We start from the raw sequence: 26,958 nt of genomic DNA on the forward strand, positions 1-26,958 counted from the left end.
GAGAGAGAGAAGTGGCTTCTCCTAGTGAAGGGGTTCGTGGATGGGTTGGTGGATTGTTCAATTTTAGAGTGATTCTGGGTAGACCACCCCATAAACAATACCAAAACCGTCATATGAGAGGGGATGGCGGGACTGCCCTCAGGGAATTTGCAGGGTGCACATTAAAAGATAAGATGGGTCCACTAGCGAGTCTAGGAGGTTTTGGGGGAGTTTATGGGAGTGGCCACTTACGAATTTTTGTCAATTTTATCCCCTGGTGCCGGTTACCAGTTCATAATAGTAGGTGATGTTGTATAGGACTAGGAGATCAATTCAGAAGTTAGTTTGGGTCGTTTGGGAACACAACATTTTAAAGAATCTCTAAACTACAACAAAAATATAAACACTTGCAAAAATATCCCATGGGTTGGGGTTAATCGATCTGTATTATAACAGTACAGACGCACATTGCTGTAACAACTCTAGATATCAATTGGGTAGCAGTTTTATTCAAAACCAATCTCATAAAATGAAATTTGGGGATGTAAAATAGGCCGAGAGCGTAATAACCAGATCAACTTATTAATTATAGTTTAGACATGGTTTCCCTAAACAGCTCCTTACGCGCTGCAGAAATAAGAATAATACAAGTGTCAGGACTAAGATTAATAGGAAAGGGTAGAAAAACAAAAGGATGAGAGGAGAATGGTTATTCACCTGGAAAACCAGTGAACCTTTCACATTGTTCATATGCCTGCCCGATGAACATCTCTACCCCGGTAACAACTGTAGCTCAAGATTCTTCTGCTTCCAGCAAGAGTCTTGTCATTTTTGGAGAGTAGGCGGCATCAAAAACCAGTGCATAAGCACTCAGTGCTTGCTTTGGTATGGGTGTTGTGTACACATATATCTCACTATCGGACACGTGTATACAGAAAGGTACGTGGAAAGCATGCAAGCCAAGACATCAAAACACGATGCGTCGCGAAGCACCAAATAAACCCCTAGGAGTTGCTTTATCTCATCCCCAGAAGAGGAGCCAAGATCAACGGTGGAGAGAAAGTCAGCTGACACGGACTGACAGGGGCAGAAGACACTTGTCTGACACGAGCAGACCCCTCAACCACCCGCATTAAACACTCTGCTCAGTGCACGTGTCGACCGACCTATGGAACGAGCGAAGATGCCTCCGCGGGATCGAGGGGGAAACGCAGACCTCTGCGTGATGGACACAAGACACTAGAAGATAAGGTTCCAACGGTCTTTAGAGATGGGTCCCACGTTCCTACCTTATAAATACCCAATCTCCACAAAGGGGGAAGGGGATCGAAAAAACATCAGGAGAGAGAGAGAGAGAGAGAGAGAGAATAGCAAAGGTAAGGAATCCCATAGTGGAGAGAAATATGTAAACCCCAAGTCATTCAACTATTCGTGTAACCGTGAATAATATAGTAGAACAACAAACCCCGTGGATGTAGGCCTTAGTGCTGAACCACGTAAACCTTGGTCTTATTTACATTTCAGCACTTTACATTCATCTAGTTCCGCATGCATTTGCTTATATATGTTGCTTTCCTTTTATATTTGTACCCCATGCATAATCGCTACGCACGGGGAAGTTGGAGGAGGCCATGATAAACCCGTGGGTTTTGAGCCAATGAACCCACATCAGGGTATCACCATCGTAATCTCTTTAGACTTTAACAATTGATTGCGGGCACGCAGACCCCGCGTAGTTCGTGTGTCCAAAATTTGGCGCTAGAAACAGGGACTTCGTCCCGGTAAAAGATTTATCTTTTCCTGTGATTTCATTCTAATTTGGCATACGATTGCTCCGATTTTATCAGCTCTGACTGTATAGATCATTCGTCAACAGTATTATATTCAAAAACCCACTTTTTGCCTTCGATAAGAGTTAGTGTTCCAAGCATGGGTTATTGTCCTAATCCGTCGGATTTACAATTTTCATAGTTTTTTTTTATATATATACTAAAGATCGCCTTTAATAAACCCGCTTTTGAAAAATTGTATTTCGACAACTAACCCGCTTCACGCGGATATTCCCGTTTCTGTTTGAATAAATTTATACAGAGAGAACGTGTTGTGAGTAAAGAAGGCGAGTTTACGCTAGATTTCGTCAACAAAAAGGCACGTGATGGAGAAGACGCAGGAAGCAGGAAAATCCAAAGCTTTGTCAAAAGAAACACCCCGGACAACCCCGATCATCACCCGAAGCAAGCAGAAAGGAGATAAAACTAAAATGACCAATCGAAGGCAGGATACCACTGAAATCACTTCACCCATGAACACTAATTCTGTTGCAATGGCGGCTCTCAGAGCAGCAACGATAAAATACGGGGAAGCCGCGGTAGTCCCGAAGGCTGCGGAGGCTAGCAATACCTTCGCCATGAGTCAACTTAACCAACCAAGGGAAAGGGTGGATGAATCCAGAACATTCCAACCCGCGCATCTGCTAACCTTTGGAATGCCGCTAACAAATAACCAGAATCAAACCATACCTTTGGAATGCCCTGTCCCGACGTTCGAATGCTATGATGGGTCCAGCGACCCTGCTGCACATGTTCGGTACTACAACCGCGTCCTAGCGAGATGGGGACAGAACGACGCCGTACTCTGTAGATAGTTCCCGTCAAGTTTGAAGGGATCGGCGTTATCATGGTTTGATAATCTGCCACCAAACTCCATACACTCATACGACCAACTGGCAGAGAAATTCTTAAGAACATACATGTACAACAAGACTGTAAACACGGGGATGGATAAGCTTTTTTCACTAGCAATCGGCTACAAGGAAACCACGAGGGAATACACAAACAGATGGCATAGGATCTGCCAAGCCATAGGAAGCGTGGACCCAGTGGTAAGCATCAATTGCTATAAGTGGGGCTTGGACCGAATGAGTCCCCTATTTGTTGAAATTCACGGGAGCGTGCCCAAGACAGAAGGCGATCTCCGAATAATTATCGAGAAGCACGCTCGACTTGAAGAAATTCAACGGGAAAACCCGAGGGCATATCCGCAGAGGTCTCACCGCACCAATTCAGCAGAACAAACCAATGGGGCCAAAAGGGGTTCCTCAGATGAGAGACCTCACGAAGATATAAAGGAACGGAGGGATGAACGAAGAACAGGCGACCGAAAATTCGAAGACCAAGTTTACACGAAACTCAACGCTAGCTGTGCTCGTATCCTGCGGGAGATCAAAGGGAGGGAAAACTTAGAATGGCCATGGTCTAAGGGAAAGCAGCCCCCAAGATCCGAGAAGTCTAAAGATTACTGTGAGTATCACTGTTTCAACGGACACCAGACCGAAAAATGCAAGAACCTTAAAATAATGATCCAAAAATTAATTGATGCGGGAGAGCTCAAACATTACATACGGAAGGAGGTTACCGAGGACAGATCCAAACGAACCAAACCAGTCCAACTTCCGGAAGAAAACCGAACAATCAACACCATCTCGTGTTCCGAAGCCACAGGACCCTCGCTCACAGCACAGATTGGAAAAAAGGTTACGGAAGCAATTCGAAGATCGCTGCGAGTTATATAAGGTCGATGGGATAACAGTGGACGAACATGAAAAATGGATGGAATTACCTGTCATCTTCGATGCCGAGGATATCGAAGAAGATATGGAAGACCATAACGATCCCTTGGTCCTGACATTACCAATAGCGGGATGTAACCTCAAAAAGATCCTCATAGACGGGGGAAGCTCTGTGAATGTCCTATTCTATGACGCATTCAAGCGGATGAAGCTCCACGATGAACAGTTGATGACCTCTTATCACACCATCTACGGATTCAATGGAGCGGCCACAAAGCCCTTGGGAGACATTGTGTTACAGGTTAACGCAGGGCCCATGAAACTGGATACCCGATTCAGTGTGGTGGATACCCCTTCCCCCTACAACGCCATTATTGGACGACAGTGGGTACACAAGCTCAAAGGAGTTGCGGCAACATACCACCAGTACCTCAGATTTCCAACACCCGAGGGAATTATGGAGATCAAGGGAGATCGAATCGCTACACGAGAATGCCAGGCCACTCAGGATCATATCAACAACGAGCAAGAAGAACAACGAAAAATCCGAAGAGTAAGAAATCAAGAAACCACGCAAGAGAAAGCCGTGGAACTATTCCTTAAGGAAACCACAGGAAAAGGCTTGACGAAAGAGGGTAATGTCCGAGGCTCGGAAACAAGTACCTCAACAATCAACAAAGAGCAGAAACACGCCAAATAGCAATTAAAGAGCGCCCCAGTCCTCGGAAACCCAAGGCCTATGTTCACACCCGTGGAACCCACTAAGGAAATCAACATAGGAACGGAAGAAGACCCGAAGAGGGTCAAAATCGGGACCATCATGGGCGAAGGGAGAGAACATTCCTTAACCAAATTACTTAAGGAATATGCGGATGTGTTCGCCTGGAAGTTAGGAGATATGCCAGGGATCGACCCAAAAGTAATCCAACATGAACTACGCATCAAACAGGGCACACCCCCGTTCAGGCAGAAAATACGAAAAGTGGCTCCAGAATATCATGAGGCGGTAGAAACAGAACTTCGGAAGCTACTAGACGCAGGATTTATCAAGGAAGTCAAGTATCCTACCTGGATATCCAACATGGTCATTGTTCCTAAGAAAAATGGAGGGGTTAGAATATGCATCGACTTTACCAATCTCAACAAGGCGTGTCCAAAGGACAGCTATCCCCTGCCAAGCATAGATCAACTGGTTGAAGCAGTTGAAGGGTACGAGGCGCTGTCGTTTATGGACGGATACTCTGGTTACAACCAAGTAGCCCTGGCAGAAGAAGATCAGCAACACACAGCATTCTATACACCACATGGCCTTTATTGCTATACCAGAATGCCTTTCGGGCTCCGAAACGCAGGGGCAACATACCAAAGGATGGTCGATGCTATCTTCAAACCATGGATTGGAGGAACCCTAGAAGTCTACGTGGACGACATGCTCGTCAAAAGCAAGCTGCGTAAAAATCACCACCAGGACCTGAGGAATATTTTCAATGCAATGAGACAGCATCACATGAAAGTAAATCCGGAGAAATGTACTTTCGGTGTCACCTCAGGGAAGTTCCTCGGTTATCTGGTGACGAAAAGGGGCATCGAGGTAGACCCAGCTAAGATTCAAGCCATAGTAGAGATGTCGTCACCAAAGAATCTAAAGGAAGTACAGAAGCTCAATGGGTCCATAGCAGCGTTAGGCAGATTTATTGCACGGTCTTCGGACAAGTGCAAACATTTCTTCAATATTCTTAAGAAAGGGAGCAGGTTCGAATGGACCGCCGATTGCGAGGAAGCATTCCAAAAGATCAAAGAACATCTAGCTTCGATCCCTATCCTGCAGAAACCTGACCCTGACGAAGTTTTGGCATTGTACATAGCAGCAACGGAGGACGCAGTCAGCGCGGTATTAGTCAAAACCAATACAAAGATAGAACAGCCTATCTATTACGTCAGCAAGACACTCAATCCCGCGGAAAGAAATTATACTAAGATTGAACAACTCATCCTCGCACTGGTATGGGCTACCCAAAAACTGAGAACCTACTTCCTAACTCACTTCGTCAGGGTACCATGCAGAGCACCATTGGAAGCAGTCCTCAAAAGCACAGGAAAAGTGGGCCGAATAGCCAAATGGAACACCCATCTGGACCAATTCAACATCATTCATGAAATTCAACATTCTCAGAAGTCCCAATTTCTGGCAGATTTCTTAGCAGACCTCCCTCTAGACAACGACGAAGAGATCAAGGGAATACCAGAAGCCGAGGAAGCAATCAAGGATCCAATGGATATCCTCGAACCTACGAGTCATAGACAATGGGAAGTCTTCGTCGACGGATCTAAAAATAAGGAAGGGGCAGGAATAGGCATTGTCATCATCACCCCAACTGGAGAAAGGATCATACAGGCACTTAGATTGGAATTCAAAGAGCATACCAATAACATTGTTGAATACGAAGCTGTCATACATGCCCTACGTATAATAATAGAGATGGGGGTAACCGATGTAAGGCTGACAAGTGATTCGCAGCTGGTCATACGGCAAATCGCGCTCGAATATAATGTGTACGATGACACCCTTTCAGCTTACATGGAATTGGTCCAAACATTGGCTTCACAAATCCCGAACATTAAGTTCCGGCACTTATGCAGAAGGGACCTCAGGCATGCGGATGCCCTAGCATACATATCATCCATGTTGAGGGATAAAAATGCCGAAGGTATTAAAATAGCAAGGGTATACGAGCCTTCGATTGCATCTCAATTATCCTTCGCTACCAATCAAGATACGATGGAAGAATATATTGAAGACCAAGAAGGAGAAGACATCCATAACGACTTTGATGAAGAAATCTTGTCAAAAGCAAATCAAGACGAAGATTTCAGCAATGAAGATGACTGGAGGGTGACAATACATGCATTCCTCGACAAAGGAAGCCTACCTGCGGATCGGAAGCAAGCTAGAAAGACGCTCTCCAAAGTGGGAAGATACGATCTTCGGGACGGGGTCCTGTATAGAAAATCTTTCCTCGGACCATTACTACGCTGCTTATCCCGAAAAGAAGGGCATCGAATTCTAACGGATATCCATTATGGTGACGCAGGGAATCATAGCGGTATGAGATCACTAGCTGACAAGGAAAAAACGCAAGGATATTACTGGCCGACCATGATACAAGATGCTGCGAGGATGTCCCGACGATGCGAAGAATGTCAGCGCTTCGCGAAAAAAATCCACGCGCCGGCAACATTGTTAAACTCTGTCGATAGCCCGTGGCCATTTGCAAAATGGGGAGTAGACATCGTCGGGCCTTTCATCGAAGGATCCAGGAAGAGACGATTTTTGATAGTAGCCACGGACTACTTCAGTAAATGTGTGGAGGCTAAGGCCTTGGCCAGGATTAGAGACGCGGATGTGTTCACTTTCATATTCCAGAACATCATTTGCAGATTTGGTATACCTGCTGAAATTGTGTCTGATAACGGCAAGCAATTACAGGGAAAAAATATAGACATGCTCTTCGACACCTTTAAAATAAGAAAACAAGTCCACCCCCTTATACCCTCAAAGCAACGGACAAGCGGAAGCTACCAACAAGACCCTCGCCCTTATACTCAAAAAACAATTAGACGAGCATAAGGGAAGATGGTGCGAAAAACTGCACAATGTCTTGTGGGCATACAGGACAACACGAAGGTCCGCTACCGGGGAATCCCCGTTTCTTCTTACTTATGGAGCTGAAGCAGTCATACCTACGGAAATCCTCATGCCAACCACGAAGACTGAAGCCTGGGAGAAAAACCTAACAACAGATATGATGTTAGAAAGGTTGGACGACTTGGAGGGAAGAAGGGAAGTAGCATTGCAAAAGATGGAAAATTATCAACGAAGACTAGCAAGGGAGTACAACAAAAAGGTAAAGCTACGAAATTTTGTAGAGGGACAGTATGTGTTGAGAACAATCCCACGATATCAGCAAGAAAAGAAATGGGGAAAGTTAGCACCTACATGGGGAGGACCGTTTATGATCCACGACATTGCGGGTAATGGTTCTTACTACCTTCGTAATCTAAAAGGTGAGGTCCTCCGGCATCCTTGGAATGCTAAATGGCTCAAACCATACTTCCCATAGAAGCAACGCAGATTTGAATCTGCTGGGAATATACCAGAAGAAGAAAGGAGCCTCCCCGCCCAACATGTTTCTATCTCTGGAAGAGGAATTGCAGACCTCAACTTATCAATTAAACAAGCTTTCAAATTATCAAGTCTGTGGAATCTACCTACAATATTGGGGAAAGTAGTTAATCTACAATCTCTCAGGTCTTCCCCATCAGTATCCATAAGTGTAGGACCAGGGGGAAGGCACCCAGCAGAAAGAGATACCCAACCAATCTTAAGGAAACGGGTCGACAGAATGGGTGCGTACATATTTTACGCCCCATATCCTAGAACGTTGCCCCGGCCCCCACCGTCTGGGAATCCTCTGGCCCAGGATTTTCCAGCGGGGTGACAGGTCTCAAGACGATCACGAAGGTACCTTCCTTTCGTATCGCACTCAAAAACACTTAACTTTTGTTTTGATTTTTCACAAACTTAAAATACAAAAACATTGTAGGTATATCAAGAAGAGGATTCATTTCATAAAGGGTGATTACAAGAAGTGAACGGCCAAAGCCAAGGATACACAATCAAAAAACATTCCTTTTACATCGTTACAAAAAGCACAATTATGCCGCGGACCCTACAGAACGCTGCCATCTCTACCTAGGTGGCGGTCCCGTCGTCAGGATTTTTCCGAAGACTTGATGGGACGCTCCCACCAGAAGAGGGGCCCGAGGAGCTGGGCAATGCAGCAGGAACGGGACGACGAGGGTAGTTCTTCACGAGACCATGTTCATTCCGTAGGCCAAGCTCTATCCTCTCCAGCATCTTGTTCGTCTCCTCAGCCAATTGACAACGAGCCTTATGTTTAATAACTGTTGTCCGCTGTTGGGCTTGGGATAATAACGAGGATAGCCGATTCACTTCTCTGGAAGCAGCACCAACGGCCTCCTCGCGGGTGGCTGCTAAAGTCTTGAAGTGATTGGTTTGTTCCTCTTGCTGTGCTAAGGAAGATTGAGCCTTTTCAAGTTCTTCATTTGTGACGCGAAGGCGTTTTTCGAGCCCTGAAAAAGACAACACCACGGAGTTAGCGTAGAAAACAAACAAGATCACACTCGATGAATTGGGATTATACCTTCGACACAAGCCGAAGCCTCTTCATATTCATTAACAACCGCATCTCGCGCTTCATCAAGATGATCATATTCCGCAGATAATTTCTTATAGTCTAGTTGAAGGTTGGTGAGAGTAAATTTACAGGCATCTAATTCTACCTGCTTCATCGAGTCCACATGACGAAGGTGGTCGACCTCTTTATTCATCTCTGAGACCCCTTTGCTGAGTCTATACATGCACACTTCAAGATTCCTCTCAGACTCAGCAAGACGGGCTACATCGGCACGAGACGCGGAAAGAGCATTGCTGAGAGCATAGACTTCAGCACGAGCATCATCTCGTTCCCTGGCAAGACCAAGCATATTATCTTGGACCCCTGAAAGAGGAATGGACCGCGCCGTCTGTAATTCTTCTTCCAATAGCTGAATCCTAGATTCCAACAAGGAAGTACGCTCGCGGGCTTCCCGCAGATTATCACTGGTCCACAGCAGTGTGCCATTAAATAAAGCACGATCATGGTTGTACAGATTTTGCATGTCGACCATCTGAACATGCCGCGCGCGCCATACTTCAGCCCGAGCATCCCATTTCCTAGCCTCACTCTTAATCTTCTCAACCAAATCTCTAATACGAGATCTTTGCCGAGCTCTTTCGTTTCGAAGCCATACCAGCTCGGGGATGCCACCCACTGGACATAGGGTGGGGATACTCAGACAGAACAACTAAGAGATAAAAGAATGACGACATACGGCGAGGGAAAAGAACCAAACCTGTGAAAGTGGAAACTTGGCTACGAGTTTGCTCTAACTCAGCGCGCACTGCAATAAGTTCTGAACGAAGATCGGCCTCTGCTTCACCCAGTTTTTCTTTCTCCTTAAGGCTTTTCTTCAGCTCTTCTATTTCCACCTCCGCCGCAGATAATTCCTTTTCCCGATGACGAAGCTTAGCCTCGAGCTTCAGAGATTTTGCTTTAAAGAACCGATATAGCACGTGGTTGCAATGCTCGCTCCTCATCATCTACACATCAAAATGACAAAACATTATTCAACCGAAGCGTCCTATTCTCACGAACAAGCATGTACGAAAATTTACCTCCAGCACACGCTGTTGCGGGAAGCCATATTGATACCCGTCGGCAATAGCCATCATATCGGCAACAGAAGTAGGAGGCTCCGGCACGAGGGTAGCTTCGGGAACGGTCAACCTTTTTCCCCAGGCTTCAGACACCTGCGCCTCCGAAGACATCTCCATCATGCGACGGGTATACGCGGTTGATTCCTTTTCCCCAACAACCACAGGAGCAGGATGAGAGACAAACAGAAGATTCTTCTCCTTAAACCAACTCATGATGGCATCCTCACCCTCAGACATCGGCGACTGGGGAAGACTATCGGCGGGCGCGTCAACAACAAATTTTCCTTTGACCGACTCGACCCCCTCAGCATGAACGTTGGCATGTTCTCCCGCGCCTACATGCACAGCAGGCTCCTCCGCACCAACACCTTCTACAGCAGCATCACCATTACCATCACCACCAAGAACATCCCAATCGTCATTAGGGGAAAGTAAAGAGAAGTCCTCGGGAAAATCGAGGGCTTCGTCAAAGAACTCCCCCGTGGAATACATCCGATCGAAAGAAAATTCTTGAGAAGTGGGGAGGGTATCCATGACATCACCAGCAGGGACGGAAACATCCTCGATGACAACATCATCCGCCACTACACCCTTGTTCCTTCCTTCATCACCGACGGGACCAGCGAAGACCTCTTCTTCGGCATTGATAGGGGAGGTACCAGTACGTTCCTCCCCATCTGTAATCTCGTCCTCAGCAAACTCTTCGTTCACAGGACTAGTAACTTCTTCTTGGGCCTCAACCTCGCCCACCACCATAGTAGAAGACTGCTTCGGCCTAATCTTTTTCTTCTTCAATACCTAAAACCGACACCACAAAGGAATTATTCTTCCCGTCCGATGGAAGTTATAAAAACGAAACACAACTAGAATCTGCGTACCTGAGCAGCTGAGATATTCTTCGATGGGAGTATAGCACCGGAACCATCCTCCTCGTCTCCCTCTACGACATCCAGGGCATAAGGAAAATTCATGCCCGCAAAGTTCAGACGCCAGGGGCAGAAATATCCATAGCGAGCGGGAGGAGATTCGCGCGGCTTACTATTCTCGGTTGGCCGCCATCCGCGGGAACCGGGAATCCAACCGTAAGCCCACGGACCTACTATCTCAATGACAGTGGCGTGCCACTCGTAGTCATGATCGCGCTTGATCCTTTCTCGCGCGGGGAAGAGTTTCCGACGATTGGAGGCCTCCGTGCCAGGAACATACTTCAGCTTGGCATCACTGACCTCATTTAACAGACGAATCTCGCCTCGAGGAGCAGGAAGATTCCGAAGGCTGACACTCCACGGCTTGCGATTCCTGCTATTGACGTAATCACCGAAGGAGTTATTGAAATTTTCAGGAGTGTACCATTCCTTCTCCAAGGGATTGGGGACGTAGCAGGTCATCGACGTTTCCCCCTTACTCCGCAGATAGCATTCCTTCAGGGCGCGGAGATAATTCCCCGATAATTGGGATACGGAACGGCTATGAGTATTTGTGGAAGAACCCTCACGACTAGCGAGCACGTCGTAGTAGAAGGAATCACCCGATTTGTACAACGGCAGCATCAGACCAGCCTCGAAGGACCCAACCGTCGTTAACAAGTGAAATTCATCGAATTTGTACTTAGAGATCAGCTCATACGTAATATCATCCTCGGGGGCATAAAAACGAACCCCGAAGGCTTGGAGCTCATGCTTCTCCTTGAATATTTCAAGATCGATATGCTTGAAGGTTACTTTTCTCCTGCTAACAGAAACACTGCGTATCAAGGGAGCAGCCTCTTCCTCCTCGGCGGGGCCGGATGAACTAACAAACGCTTCAGACGCTTTTCTCTTCACGGGGGGATTCTTTGAAGATCCAGCCGCAGGAGCTACGCCCTTTGTATTCTTCCCTTTAAAAGTTGGAGAAGACCGTAGATGAGGCTCGGGCACTAACGAACGTAAAGGAGGAACGTCAAAAGCAACAGCGCGGGGAGGAGCCTGCGTACTCCGAGTCTCTTCACGAGGACGCACCATTGAGTGATTCAAGACTCTCCGTGAGCCGGACGGAATTATCGAAGGAATCTCTTCCCGAGAAGACGAGGCTCTCGCTCCGGAAGAAACTCGACTCCGACGAACATCATCTTGAGACTCTCGACGCTGAGGAGATCTCGACAACCTAGAATCAGGAGTCTCATAAGTAGGCCGCGGACGGTCAGACACGGCTGCGGAAAGAATAAAATCAAGAACAGGTTACACACAACCAAAAATCAAAAAACACATTCATAGCAATACAACCCCGATAACATAGCAACCCTAAAATTAGGATACAATCTCAATACTCCACCCTCGAAGTAATGGCTGCCTTAATTTAAGATGAAGAACAGGGGCAAACTAGTATGCAAGCATCAGAAAAAGTTCTTCATCACAAACAAGGAACAACAATAGCAGAAAATTCACAAATCAACACGACATAAAACAGTGAAATCAAGAAAAGAAAAACTCACCGGCAAAAACAGCAAGTAGAAGAAACGAACAGGGGAAGATCCCAGGTGCAATAAAGACTGACAGAATTTAAGATCACAGGTGCAATGAAGACTGACAAAGAATTTAAGGTCACAGGTTTAATGAAGGCAGGCAGGAAACTTAAAGGAAGAATGAACTGAGAGAGTGTTTAGGAAGAATGAAATTAAATTTCCTCTCTATCCTTAAAATACCCGAAAGAAAAGAGGAAATTAAGGGAGAAATAGGAAAACGTGCCCGTTACATAAGCAGTTAATGCACGAATAAAAGACGTGCCCAAGTATCTAGGAGAAGTTATTAGGAGTGAGAAGAATGTGCGACGATAGTTTTTCTTCAAGGCACCCATTAGTCAGTTAAGCCTGAAGAAAAGGGGCAAATTGTGTACACATATATCTCACTATCGGACACGTGTATACAGAAAGGTACGTGGAAAGCATGCAAGCCAAGACATCAAAACACGATGCGTCGCGAAGCACCAAATAAACCCCTAGGAGTTGCTTTATCTCATCCCCAGAAGAGGAGATAAGATCAACGGTGGAGAGAAAGTCAGTTGACACGGACTGACAGGGGCAGAAGACACTTGTCTGACACGAGCAGACCCCTCAACCACCCGCATTAAACACTCTGCTCAGTGCACGTGTCGACCGACCTATGGAACGAGCGAAGATGCCTCCGCGGGATCGAGGGGAAACGCAGACCTCTGCGTGATGGACACAAGACACTAGAAGATAAGGTTCCAACGGTCTTCAGAGATGGGTCCCACGTTCCTACCTTATAAATACCCAATCTCCACAAAGGGGGAGGGGGATCGAAAAAACATCAGGAGAGAGAGAGAGAGAGAATAGCAAAGGTAAGGAATCCCATAGTGGAGAGAAATATGTAAACCCCAAGTCATTCAACTATTCGTGTAACCGTGAATAATATAGTAGAACAACAAACCCCGTGGATGTAGGCCTTAGTGCTGAACCACGTAAACCTTGGTCTTATTTACATTTCAGCACTTTACATTCATCTAGTTCCGCATGCATTTGCTTATATATGTTGCTTTCCTTTTATATTTGTACCCCATGCATAATCGCTACGCACGGGGAAGTTGGAGGAGGCCATGATAAACCCGTGGGTTTTGAGCCAATGAACCCACATCAGGGTATCACCATCGTAATCTCTTTAGACTTTAACAATTGATTGCGGGCATTCGGACCCCGCGTAGTTCGTGTGTCCACAATTTGGCGCTAGAAACAGGGATTGGTTTGTTCCTCTTGCTGTGCTAAGGAAGATTGAGCCTTTTCAAGTTCTTCATTTGTGACGCGAAGGCGTTCCTCGAGCCCTGAAAAAGACAACACCACGGAGTTAGCGTAGAAAACAAACAAGATCACACTCGATGAATTGGGATTATACCTTCGACACAAGCCGAAGCCTCTTCATATTCATTAACAACCGCATCTCGCGCTTCATCAAGATGATCATATTCCGCGGATAATTTCTTATTGTCTAGTTGAAGGTTGGTGAGAGTAAATTGACAGGCATCTAATTCTACCTGCTTCATCGAGTCCACATGACGAAGGTGGTCGACCTCTTTATTTATCTCTGAGACCCCTTTGCTGAGTCTATACATGCACACTTCAAGATTCCTCTCAGACTCAGCAAGACGGGCTACATCGGCACGAGACGCGGAAAGAGCATTGCTGAGAGCATAGACTTCAGCACGAGCATCATCTCGTTCCCTGGCAAGACCAAGCATATTATCTTGGACCCCTGAAAGAGGAATGGACCGCGCCGTCTGTAATTCTTCTTCCAATAGCTGAATCCTAGATTCCAACAAGGAAGTACGCTCGCGGGCTTCCCGCAGATTATCACTGGTCCACAGCAGTGTGCCATTAAATAAAGCACGATCATGGTTGTACAGATTTTGCATGTCGACCATCTGAACATGCCGCGCGCGCCATACTTCAGCCCGAGCATCCCATTTCCTAGCCTCACTCTTAATCTTCTCAACCAAATCTCTAATACGAGATCTTTGCCGAGCTCTCTCGTTTCGAAGCCATACCAGCTCGGGGATGCCACCCACTGGACATAGGGTGGGGAGACTCAGACAGAACAACTAAGAGATAAAAGAATGACGACATACGGCGAGGGAAAAGAACCAAACCTGTGAAAGTGGAAACTTGGCTACGAGTTTGCTCTAACTCAGCGCGCACTGCAATAAGTTCTGAACGAAGATCGGCCTCTGCTTCACCCAGTTTTTCTTTCTCCTTAAGGCTTTTCTTCAGCTCTTCTATTTCCACCTCCGCCGCAGATAATTCCTTTTCCCGATGACGAAGCTTAGCCTCGAGCTTCAGAGATTTTGCTTTAAAGAACCGATATAGCACGTGGTTGCAATGCTCGCTCCTCATCATCTACACATCAAAATGACAAAACATTATTCAACCGAAGCGTCCTATTCTCACGAACAAGCATTTACGAAAATTTACCTCCAGCACACGCTGTTGCGGGAAGCCATATTGATACCCGTCGGCAATAGCCATCATATCGGCAACAAAAGTAGGAGGCTCCGGCACGAGGGTAGCTTCGGGAACGGTCAACCTTTTTCCCCAGGCTTCAGACACCTGCGCCTCCGAAGACATCTCCATCATGCGACGGGTATACGCGGTTGATTCCTTTTCCCCAACAACCACAGGAGCAGGATGAGAGACAAACAGAAGATTCTTCTCCTTAAACCAACTCATGATGGCATCCTCACCCTCAGACATCGGCGACTGGGGAAGACTATCGGCGGGCGCGTCAACAACAGATTTTCCTTTGACCGACTCGACCCCCTCAGCATGAACGTTGGCATGTTCTCCCGCGCCTACATGCACAGCAGGCTCCTCCGCACCAACACCTTCTACAGCAGCATCACCATTACCATCACCACCAAGAACATCCCAATCGTCATTAGGGGAAAGTAAAGAGAAGTCCTCGGGAAAATCGAGGGCTTCGTCAAAGAACTCCCCCGTGGAATACATCCGATCGAAAGAAAATTCTTGAGAAGTGGGGAGGGTATCCATGACATCACCAGCAGGGACGGAAACATCCTCGATGACAACATCATCCGCCACTACACCCTTGTTCCTTCCTTCATCACCGACGGGACCAGCGAAGACCTCTTCTTCGGCATTGATAGGGGAGGTACCAGTACGTTCCTCCCCATCTGTAATCTCGTCCTCAGCAAACTCTTCGTTCACAGGACTAGTAACTTCTTCTTGGGCCTCAACCTCGCCCACCACCATAGTAGAAGACTGCTTCGGCCTAATCTTTTTCTTCTTCAATACCTAAAACCGACACCACAAAGGAATTATTCTTCCCGTCCGATGGAAGTTATAAAAACGAAACACAACTAGAATCTGCGTACCTGAGCAGCTGAGATATTCTTCGATGGGAGTATAGCACCGGAACCATCCTCCTCGTCTCCCTCTACGACATCCAGGGCATAAGGAAAATTCATGCCCGCAAAGTTCAGACGCCAGGGGCAGAAATCTCCATAGCGAGCGGGAGGAGGTTCGCGCGGCTTACTATTCTCGGTTGGCCGCCATCCGCGGGAACCGGGAATCCAACCGTAAGCCCACGGACCTACTATCTCAATGACAGTGGCGTGCCACTCGTAGTCATGATCGCGCTTGATCCTTTCTCGCGCGGGGAAGAGTTTCCGACGATTGGACGCCTCCGTGCCAGGAACATACTTCAGCTTGGCATCGCTGACCTCATTTAACAGACGAATCTCGCCTCGAGGAGCAGGAAGATTCCGAAGGCTGACACTCCACGGCTTGCGATTCCTGCTATTGACGTAATCACCGAAGGAGTTATTGAAATTTTCAGGAGTGTACCATTCCTTCTCCAAGGGATTGGGGACGTAGCAGGTCATCGACGTTTCCCCCTTACTCCGCAGATAGCATTCCTTCAGGGCGCGGAGATAATTCCCCGATAATTGGGATACGGAACGGCTATGAGTATTTGTGGAAGAACCCTCACGACTAGCGAGCACGTCGTAGTAGAAGGAATCACCCGATTTGTACAACGGCAGCATCAGACCAGCCTCGAAGGCCCCAACCGTCGTTAACAAGTGAAATTCATCGAATTTGTACTTAGAGATCAGCTCATACGTAATATCATCCTCGGGGGCATAAAAACGAACCCCGAAGGCTTGGAGCTCATGCTTCTCCTTGAATATTTCAAGATCGATATACTTAAAGGTTACTTTTTTCCTGCTAACAGAAACACTGCGTATCAAGGGAACAGCCTCTTCCTCCTCGGCGGGGCCGGATGAACTAACAAACGCTTCAGACGCTTTTCTCTTCACGGGGGGATTCTTTGAAGATCCAGCCGCAGGAGCTACGCCCTTTGTATTCTTCCCTTTAAAAGTTGGAGAAGACCGTAGATGAGGCTCGGGAACTAACGAACGTAAAGGAGGAACGTCAAAAGCAACAGCGCGGGGAGGAGCCTGCGTACTCCGAGTCTCTTCACGAGGACGCACCATTGAGTGATTCAAGACTCTCCGTGAGCCGGGCGGAATTATCGAAGGAATCTCTTCCCGAGAAGACGAGGCTCTCGCTCCGGAAGAAACTCGACTCCGACGAACATCATCTTGAGACTCTCGACGCTGAGGAGATCTCGACAACCTAGAATCAGGAGTCTCATAAGTAGGCCGCGGACGGTCAGACATGGCTGCGGAAAGAATAAAATCAAGAACAGGTTACACACAATAACCAAAAATCAAAAAACACATTCATAGCAATACAACCCCGATAACATAGCAACCCTAAAATTAGGATACAATCTCAATACTCCACCCTCGAAGTAATGGCTGCCTTAATTTAAGATGAAGAACAGGGGCAAACTAGTATGCAAGCATCAGAAAAAGTTCTTCATCACAAACAAGGAACAACAATAGCAGAAAATTCACAAATCAACACGACATAAAACAGTGAAATCAAGAAAAGAAAAACTCACCGGCAAAAACAGCAAGTAGAAGAAACAAACAGGGGAAGATCCCAGGTGCAATAAAGACTGACAGAATTTAAGATCACAGGTGCAATGAAGACTGACAAAGAATTTAAGGTCACAGGTTTAATGAAGGCAGGCAGGAAACTTAAAGGAAGAATGAACTGAGAGAGTGTTTAGGAAGAATGAAATTAAATTTCCTCTCTATCCTTAAAATACCCGAAAGAAAAGAGGAAATTAAGGGAGAAATAGGAAAACGTGCCCGTTACATAAGCAGTTAATGCACGAATAAAAGACGTGCCCAAGTATCTAGGAGAAGTTATTAGGAGTGAGAAGAATGTGCGACGATAGTTTTTCTTCAAGGCACCCATTAGTCAGTTAAGCCTGAAGAAAAGGGGCAAATTGTGTACACATATATCTCACTATCGGACACGTGTATACAGAAAGGTACGTGGAAAGCATGCAAGCCAAGACATCAAAACACGATGCGTCGCGAAGCACCAAATAAACCCCTAGGAGTTGCTTTATCTCATCCCCAGAAGAGGAGCCAAGATCAACGGTGGAGAGAAAGTCAGCTGACACGGACTGACAGGGGCAGAAGACACTTGTCTGACACGAGCAGACCCCTCAACCACCCGCATTAAACACTCTGCTCAGTGCACGTGTCGACCGACCTATGGAACGAGCGAAGATGCCTCCGCGGGATCGAGGGGGAAACGCAGACCTCTGCGTGATGGACACAAGACACTAGAAGATAAGGTTCCAACGGTCTTCAGAGATGGGTCCCACGTTCCTACCTTATAAATACCCAATCTCCACAAAGGGGGAAGGGGATCGAAAAAACATCAGGAGAGAGAGAGAGAGAATAGCAAAGGTAAGGAATCCCATAGTGGAGAGAAATATGTAAACCCCAAGTCATTCAACTATTCGTGTAACCGTGAATAATATAGTAGAACAACAAACCCCGTGGATGTAGGCCTTAGTGCTGAACCACGTAAACCTTGGTCTTATTTACATTTCAGCACTTTACATTCATCTAGTTCCGCATGCATTTGCTTATATATGTTGCTTTCCTTTTATATTTGTACCCCATGCATAATCGCTACGCACGGGGAAGTTGGAGGAGGCCATGATAAACCCGTGGGTTTTAAGCCAATGAACCCACATCAGGGTATCACCATCGTAATCTCTTTAGACTTTAACAATTGATTGCGGGCACGCAGACCCCGCGTAGTTCGTGTGTCCACAGGTGTTTCTTCAATTTTCGGTTGCATTACTATAGAAGTCGTATTTGCAAGAATCATTCCATCCTCTAGACGGAAAGTTTCCAATTGAGCCAGAGTAACTGAATCTCCTCGGACCAAATCTGCTAGTCCTCTGGCGCGCTCATAAGTACGGTTGGCTATCACAACTCTCGCTCCCTTTTCCTTTGCACCATAAGCAAGGGCCTTACCTGCACCACCTGCTCCAACGACTACAAATAATTTACCAGCTAAGGGTGAACCAGTTCCCTGGTAAATTTTGTTTGAACCTCTCATCCCATCTTCTATGGCAGAAATAGCATTAATATAGTCCATGTTGCAACCAATTAACTTCTCATCTCTTGGTCTCCTGACAAGGGTAATAACAGCTTCGATTAACTTGGCAATTGGATCAACCTCATCACAGCATTTAAGTGCAGCTTCCTTATGTGGAATCGTACAATTGAATCCAGCAAAATCAGCAGATGCATATGTAGCCAAAAACTTTGCAAGGTCATCCACCAAAAAAAGGCACATAAACTCCATTAAAATTAACAGACTTAAAGGCTTTATTAAACAAAAGAGGGCACTTGCTGTGACCCACAGGCTTCCCAATCATTCCAAATACTTTAGTATCTGAACCTATGTGTCTAAGGTTGTATTTATCCAACAAATCCTTGATTGTAGGTTTCCAGGAGATGATACTATTCCATCTTCAAGAGTACCAAAAGTGAGATATCCACCATATTTAGGACAAAGTAACCGCAACATCAAACCCTTTTCAGTCTACCAATCCAATAAATGGAACCTGAAATTACAATCAATCTGTGAGAGTAAGTGTAAAAGCACTAAAGAAAATGCTAAAGTATGGAAAAATGAACTAATAGGATCCTACAATTGGCACCTATCCTGACAACGACAAAAAACAAAAAAGTTACTAGTGGAGATTAACTGCAGTTGGCACCTATCTTGACAATGAGAAAAAAAACAAAAAAGTTACTAATATGTGGAGATTACCTAAGTGTAAGAGCACATGTACAGAGAAGTAAACTGGTGCTTACAAGTTAAGCTGGAACCTATTGGGCGGTGTATTATAATTACACTTTCTATGGTGAATGTTATAAATGGTAAGAAGAAAGGCATATGACAGTGAGAAAGTTTTCCTCTATTAAAGATTTTCCAATAAAGGATTTGTAGGCTTAATTGGGAATGGACTATTATTTGAAACATGCGGGCAACATGTGTGACATCCACAGCAGTTGTTGCAATCTTCACTGTATCAACATCAGTAGATTGTATTCTGGCCACAAGATCGCCTATTTCTTCAACTGAAGGAGTTGCATGATAGTTATGAGAAAGAAACAATAATTTTAGAATTTCCACGCGTCTTCTCATCTAACAAACTAATAAACTCATGCGCAACCTTCAAGACAAAAAGTATCAACCATTATATTTTAATTTATTAATCCAGAATGAACATCACAATGGCCAGAGAAAATATTGCTACTAACCTGAAGGTAAACATCAATCCAATCAACTCCCAGTTCCATGGCAATTTTAAGTACCTCAAGCCTAATGTTAACCTTCATACTCACCACCTTCCCATTTGGATCTTCGTAAAACAAAATAATTATATCAGTTACTAAACTATTTTTCTTTTTTCACTAAACCACCAAATTTATTCCCAAAGAATAACAGAAACAGATTAACAAAAGTTGGAATTAAAAGAATAAACTAGCCAAAAAATTACAGACTCGAACCCAAATAGCTCAACAAAAAGTACACAAACTGAAAAGTAATATTGATGTTTCTAATTTAGAACAAATTGTCAATGAATATATTTCTGATTCGCACGATTCAGAACCCAAGTCTACAGAAATTCTGAGCACGATTGACTATGTGTCAACAATGGGTATTTTATGGAATTGTGCTAATCAAGGTCTATCAGTTTTGCAGCCTAAAGGATTTGGTAGATGTAGTGATACTAGTATTAATGTAAAAGAGAATGTTGTGTTGTATTCAGATGGTGAAAGAAATGATAAACAAAGTGCTAGTACTACTACTATTATTACGGGCAGAGGAAATGTGTACATAGATAGCACTGTGACTAGCAGATGTTCTTCTAACGCAATATTTTAGTGTTGTGCAGGAAAATCCCATATTTGAATCTTGTTTTGGTCATAATAAGGATACTCAGTTCCAGAGGTATATGCAGCGCGATAGTTCGGCATTAGATAAGCTAGATAGTGCCACTACACCATTAAATTTGGGTACTACATACAAACAGTAAACAGATGAAAGAAAATGATGTCATTGATTTGGAAAATATGGATACATTTCTCCAGAATGAGTATAATTACTTACTAATCAATAATGCATTGCCACTGAATTAAAAGGAAAAAAAAAGAATCTGTAGTACCTGTAGGTGAAAAGAGTTAGCATAGTACAATTTTTAATTAGGTTTGAATATCTTGACGAGGATAGAAAATGGACAAGTAACCTAATCGAATATCAACAATATCAACTCTAATTTCTTTAGCTTTGGCCATATCGATAAACATATGATCAATTGTTTTCCCCATTATTGGAGCACATACTGTGAACACATAAATCACGAGGCCATCCAAGTGTTCACAAACAATATTCACATACGTCCTAATTCTAGAATCGTACATCGTATACATAATGGGATGATTATATCAATTCATCGACTCAAAGCCTTCGGGCTTGTCATTGTCTAGTCGAATATTATCATAAATAATGCTCGTGCAAGGAAATAAATCATGAAACAAGTATAAATATAATGCATATGAAGTTTAATGCAGAATGTAAGATGCAGAAATGTAAATAAGACAAATTTACGTGGTTCGGCACTAAGGCCTACGTCCACGGGGTTTGGTGTTTCACTATGTACTAAATGGTTACAAAGATAGTCGAATGACTTTAGAATATACATGGGTCTGCGGAAGTAAATGGATTACTTACTCTTCCTATTTCTCTCTCCTATATTCTCCTATAATTGCTCTCCAAAATGGTCTGCCCCTTCTCTCTTATTGGAGAGGGGTATTTATAGGGAGAGAACGTGGGTCTCATCTCTGAAGTGCCGTTGTAATCTTATCTTCTTGTGCTTTGTGCCTATTACGCAGAGGTCTTCGGTATATGTCGCGGCCTGAGCTTGAACACGAAGGGTTATCCTCGCTTCTTCCACGAGATGATCTACACGTGTATATCTCTTTGGTATTTAATGCGGGCAGATGGATGTCTGCTCGTGTCAGACAAGTGTCTCTTTGTCTGGTCACATCTGTGTCATCCAAACTTCCTCTCGGTCGTTGATCTGGGATCTTCCTCGGGATTGGGTGCGTTAATACCCAAGGGGTTTTATCTGGTGCTCCTCTGTGCCATCATACCTCTGTGGTCCTCTGTCCCTGACCGTCAGATCTGCTGACCGATGGCATCTTCTGATGAAATGCCTGCTATCATGTTTCGATGTCTCGCTTCACATGCCTTCCACGTGTCTCTTTCCATACACGTGGAGGATGATGATAAGTGTACACACAATTTGCCCCTCTTCTTTTAACTTGGGAGTATTTCGCAATTTTGAAGAAGAATGGTAGTCCTACACGTTTCCCACTTTGCATTAACTTCTCCCGTAACTGCTCCTTGGTACGAGGAGCAGTTATTGTCTTCTCTAGCTTCATAAATAGGAAAGAGAATGTGAAAAAAAAACTTTTATCCTCTTCTTGTCAGTGTTCATTCTCTTCTTGTTTTCTTGTTCTTGTTCTTTAGTCATTTACTATCACCGTCCTTGTGAGGAATATATCATTCAATTTTCTGTTTCTTTCTTCTGCTTCTTTTGTTCTTGATTGTTGCTGCCCCTGTATCTGTCGATACCTCCGATCCTCCTTTCTTCTACTGCAGTTAGTGCTTGTCGTCCTCTTTTATACAGGTATGGGATTTTCTTATCGGTTGTTCACCATTGTTTTATCTGTATTTTTATTCTTTTGTCTCCTGCTGCCGTGTTCTTGGTTTTGTGATGAAGATCATATATGTCGAAGCATATATGCTTGCCTTTGTTCTTTGTCTACAGCGTCTGTGGGTCTGTGTATGAGTATTATCCCTGGATGGAGTATTTTTTAGTTTCTTAGGGTTTCTCATGTTTATCCGAATGAACCATCAATTATGGGTTTTTTTATCTTTAGTGATCTCCTCGTATTCTTCTCTAAACTGTTTTTGTGTTTCCTTGTAGATATGTCTGATCGTCCGCGGGCTCCTTACCAAACTCCGCCGTCTAGTCCGCCAAGATCCCCTCCGCGTAGAGATCCTGATAGATCTCCACTTGGGGAAGGTCTTCACAAGTCTTCGCTGTCTGATCCTCGGGGTCATAGGGTTTCGTCTTCCTCCGGTGTGAAGATTATGCCTTCTAAAAAAGGGGATATGCCGAAGGGTCCCTCTGGGTCTAGGTATGCTGTTAACCGCGCCTCTTCTCGTCCTCGTGAAGATTCTAGGAGTACGCAGGCTCCTCCCCGTGATGACTCTAGGAGTACGCGCTCGTAATGAGGTGGTGGATGCTCCGCCCCTTCGTTCAATGGCTCCTCCTTCAGCGCCTCCGCGTAAATCTCTGCCTCCTCCTCCCGCGGTTTCTTCCAAAGGGAAGTACTCCAAGGGTACCATATCGAGAGCTGATCCATCTACAAATATTCCTTCTAAAAGGAAAGCTTCGGAATTGGGTCCTACTTCTGATTCCGCAGACGAGGAAGAAACTGTCTCCGTGATCCGCAACATTTCAGTGGGTAAGAAGAAGGTCACTTTCAAGCATATTTATCTTGAGATGTTTAAGGAAAAACATGAACTCCAAGCTTTTGAGGTTCGCTTCTATGCTCCTGACGATGATATCACCTACGAGCTCCTTGCTAGTTATCAGTTTGACGAGTTTCATCTGTTGACTACGGTTGGAGCCTTCGAGGCGGGTCTTATGTTGCCCTTATATAAGTCGGGTGACTCCTTTTATTATGACGTGTTGGATAATCGCGAAGGCTCTTCTACGAACACTCATAATCGTTCTGTATCACAACTATCTGGGAATTATCTTCGTTCACTGAAGGAATGTTATCTGCGGAGCAAGGGAGAGACTATGATGATGACCTGCTATGTTCCAAATCCCGCTGAGAGGGAGTGGTATACTCCTCATAACTTTAACATTTCTTTTGGGGATTATGTCAACAGCAGAAACCGTAAGCCGTGGAGTGTTAGTCTTCGTAGCATTGCTGCTCCCCGTGGTGAAATTCGTCTCCTGAGTGAGGTGAGTGATGCCAAGCTGAAGTATGTTCCTGGTACTGAGGGATCTGCTAACCGGAAGCTCTTTCCTGCTCGTGAAAGAATTAAGCGTGACCATGATTATGAATGGCATGTTACTGTTATTGAGGTAGTTGGTCCTTGGGCTTACGGATTCCGGGTCCACGTGGTTGGCGTCCTTCTGACAATAGCAAGCCTCGTGAAACTCCTTCTGCTCGTTATGGAGATTTCTGTCCTTGGCGTCCTAATTTCGCAGGCATGAACTTTCCTTATGCTCTGGATGTCGTTGATGGAGATGAGGAGTAGGGTTCTGGTGCTATCCATTCATCAAACAGTGCTGCTGCTACTGCCAAGGTATAGTTTCTTCTTGTATTCTCCATTTTTTTGCCCTTTTTTCCTTGCTTGAAATAATTTTCATTTTTGAAGTGAGGGAAAAAATGAGTCTTTGTGGGATGTGTACTGGTTTGTAGGTGTCGAAGAAGAAGAAACTTGGACCCAAGCAATCTTCTACTGCGGTTATCAGTGAGGTTGAGGGTAATGAGGAGGTTACGAGTCCCGTAAACCAAGGGTGTGGTGAGGATGAAGAAATTTCCAACGGAGAAGAGCGTACCGACACTTCTTACCCTGATGAAGAAGGCGGTAATGAAGAAGAGGTTGCCGCGGGTGGTGATAGTGAGGCTGAAGTTGTCGCGGGTGGTGATCTTGAAGAAGAAGTTGCCGCGGGTGGTGATGGTGAGGTTGAGGGTAATGTTACCGTCTGTGGTACTGGTGGGAGTGGATCTTCCCCTGCTGGTGATGACATTGTTGGTGTGGGTACTTTGCCCGTGATTTCCCCAGAATTCTCTTTCGGTAGGATATATTCCGCGGGGGAATCCTTCGATGTGACTGCTGCCATGGGTCTTGCCGAGGACTTATCATTGCTTTCCCCACATGATGATTGGGATGTGCTTGGGGACCTTGGAAAAGAATGTACCACTGATCATCAGGCTGAGAACGCAGGTGGTTGTGCTGAGGTTGGTAATGTCGAGGCTTGCGCGGGTGAGGAGATAACCGCCAAGGGGAAGTCTGCGGTTGAGTCTCCTTCCGAGGATTTTCCTTTCTCGCTAATGCCTGAAGGTGAAGATGCCATTTTGGCTTGGCTAAGGAAGAAAAACCTGATGTTCGTCCCCAACCCTGCCCCCGAGGTCACTGGTGAGAAGAATTCCGACGCTTATACTCGTCGAATGATGCAACTGTCTTATGAAGCCCGCGTTGCTGAGATGTGGGAGAAAGATCTTAGAGCTTCAGAAGCTAATTTAGTGGTTGATCCTCCCTCATCTGTTGCTGATATGATGGCCATAGCTGATGGGTACCAGTACGGTTATCCCCAGCAGCGTGTTTTAGAGGTAAATCCTTGTACTCTTTTTATGATATCCGCGCATTGTGTTCTTCGTGATATCTGATTCCTTTGGTATAATAATGTTTGTTGATTGTGACGTAGATGATGAGGAGCGAACATTGTAACCATGTTCTATACCAGTTCTTTAAAGCAAAGTCTCTAAAGTTGGAGGCCAAGCTTCGTCATAGGGAAGATGAGCTGTCTGCAGCTGAAGCGAAAATAAATGACCTGAGGGGCCGTCTGAAAGAAAAAGAAAAGCTGGGCAATGTTGAGGAGAGTCTTCGTTCAGAGCTTGCTATAGTCCGCAATGAGTTGGAGCAGACTCGTAGAAGTGTCTCGTCCTTCACAGGTTTGTATTTTACGGATTTTTCACTCCTTGTGATTCCCTATCTGTATTTTAGTGTTCTGTCTGAGTATCCCCACCCTATCTTCAGTGGGTGGATTCCCCGAGTTGATATGGCTTCGAAAAGAAAGGGAACGACAGAAATCCCGTATTGTAGAGTTGGTGGGTAAGTTGAAGAGTGAAGCCGCGAATTGGAATGCTCGTGCAGATGAGCACAACGCCTTAACATCTGAGTGGCGTGAAAAGCGAACACTGATGGTTGATATGCAAAATAAGTACAATCATGACCGTTGTTTGTTTAATGGTACGCTGATATGGACGCGTGACAATCTGCGTGATGCTCGAGAACATGCTTCAGACTTAGAGGCTAGAGTGCGTTTTTTAGAAGGAGAGTTACAACAGGCTCGTTCTTTCTTAGGCCTTGGGGTTAGGGATAGTATGTTGCGTCTTTCCGAGGAAATAGATAATGCTAGGGCCGAGGTTGGTGCACTTACTAAAGCCCTAGCAGCGTCTCGAGCGGATGTTGCTCGCCAAGTGGAGTCTGAAAGAGATCTTGAGATGAATGTGTATCGACTTCATAAAAGGATGGGGGAGGTGAATGATGAAGTCAACCATCTTCGTCACTTGGATTCGATGAAGCAGGTAGATTTAGACGCCAGTCAATTTGCTCTTACGAACCTTCAAACGGATTATGAGAAACTATCCACCGAATATGACTTTCTCGATGAGGCTCGGGACGCAGTTGTCAATGAGTATGAGGAGGCTTCGGCTAATGTCGAAGGTATAACCTCGTTTTATCGAGTGTGATTCTGTTATTTCTTCGTTTTAACCCCTTGGTATTTTTTGTTTTCAGCACTCGAGAGACAGCTTCACGCAGCAAATGATGAGCTTAAAAAGACTCAATCTGCCTTAGTGCAGCAGGAAGGACAAACCAATCATTTCAAAGGGTTGGCCGCGTCTCGTGGGGAAGCAGCGGAGATTGCCTCCAAAGAGGCGGAACGCCTATCTGTATTGCTGTCTCAAGCCCATCAGCGGACCGCTGTTATCACTTATAAGGCTCGATGTCAGTTGGATGAAGAGACAAACAAATTCCTGAATAAGATTGAACTTGGACTTAAAGTCGAACATGGACTTGTCAAGAACTATCTGCGTCGTCCCCTCTCCGCGCCTTTGTCTGGTTCTTCTGGGCCTTCTTCTGGTGGTAGCATACCCTCGTCTCGTAGAGACAACCCCGTTGATGGAGCTGTGTCGTCCAAGTAGATTTCTTTTATTAGTCATAGGAAGTTGATCCTCGTTGACTTGTTTCCTGTTTTTCTTTATTTGCCGAGTCTTGTAATCAACTCTTTATGAAATG

General features: G+C 45.2%; 1 pseudogene; it reads right to left on the reverse strand.

Annotated features, from left to right (window-relative positions):
- Positions 1-565: 565 nt before the first annotated feature.
- On the reverse strand, positions 566-21,179 carry LOC113301806 (annotated as a pseudogene).
- Between the last annotated feature and the right edge of the window lie 5,779 nt (positions 21,180-26,958).

The sequence above is a fragment of the Papaver somniferum genome, chromosome 8, assembly GCF_003573695.1.
Source record: "Papaver somniferum cultivar HN1 chromosome 8, ASM357369v1, whole genome shotgun sequence".
Lineage (NCBI taxonomy): Eukaryota > Viridiplantae > Streptophyta > Magnoliopsida > Ranunculales > Papaveraceae > Papaver > Papaver somniferum.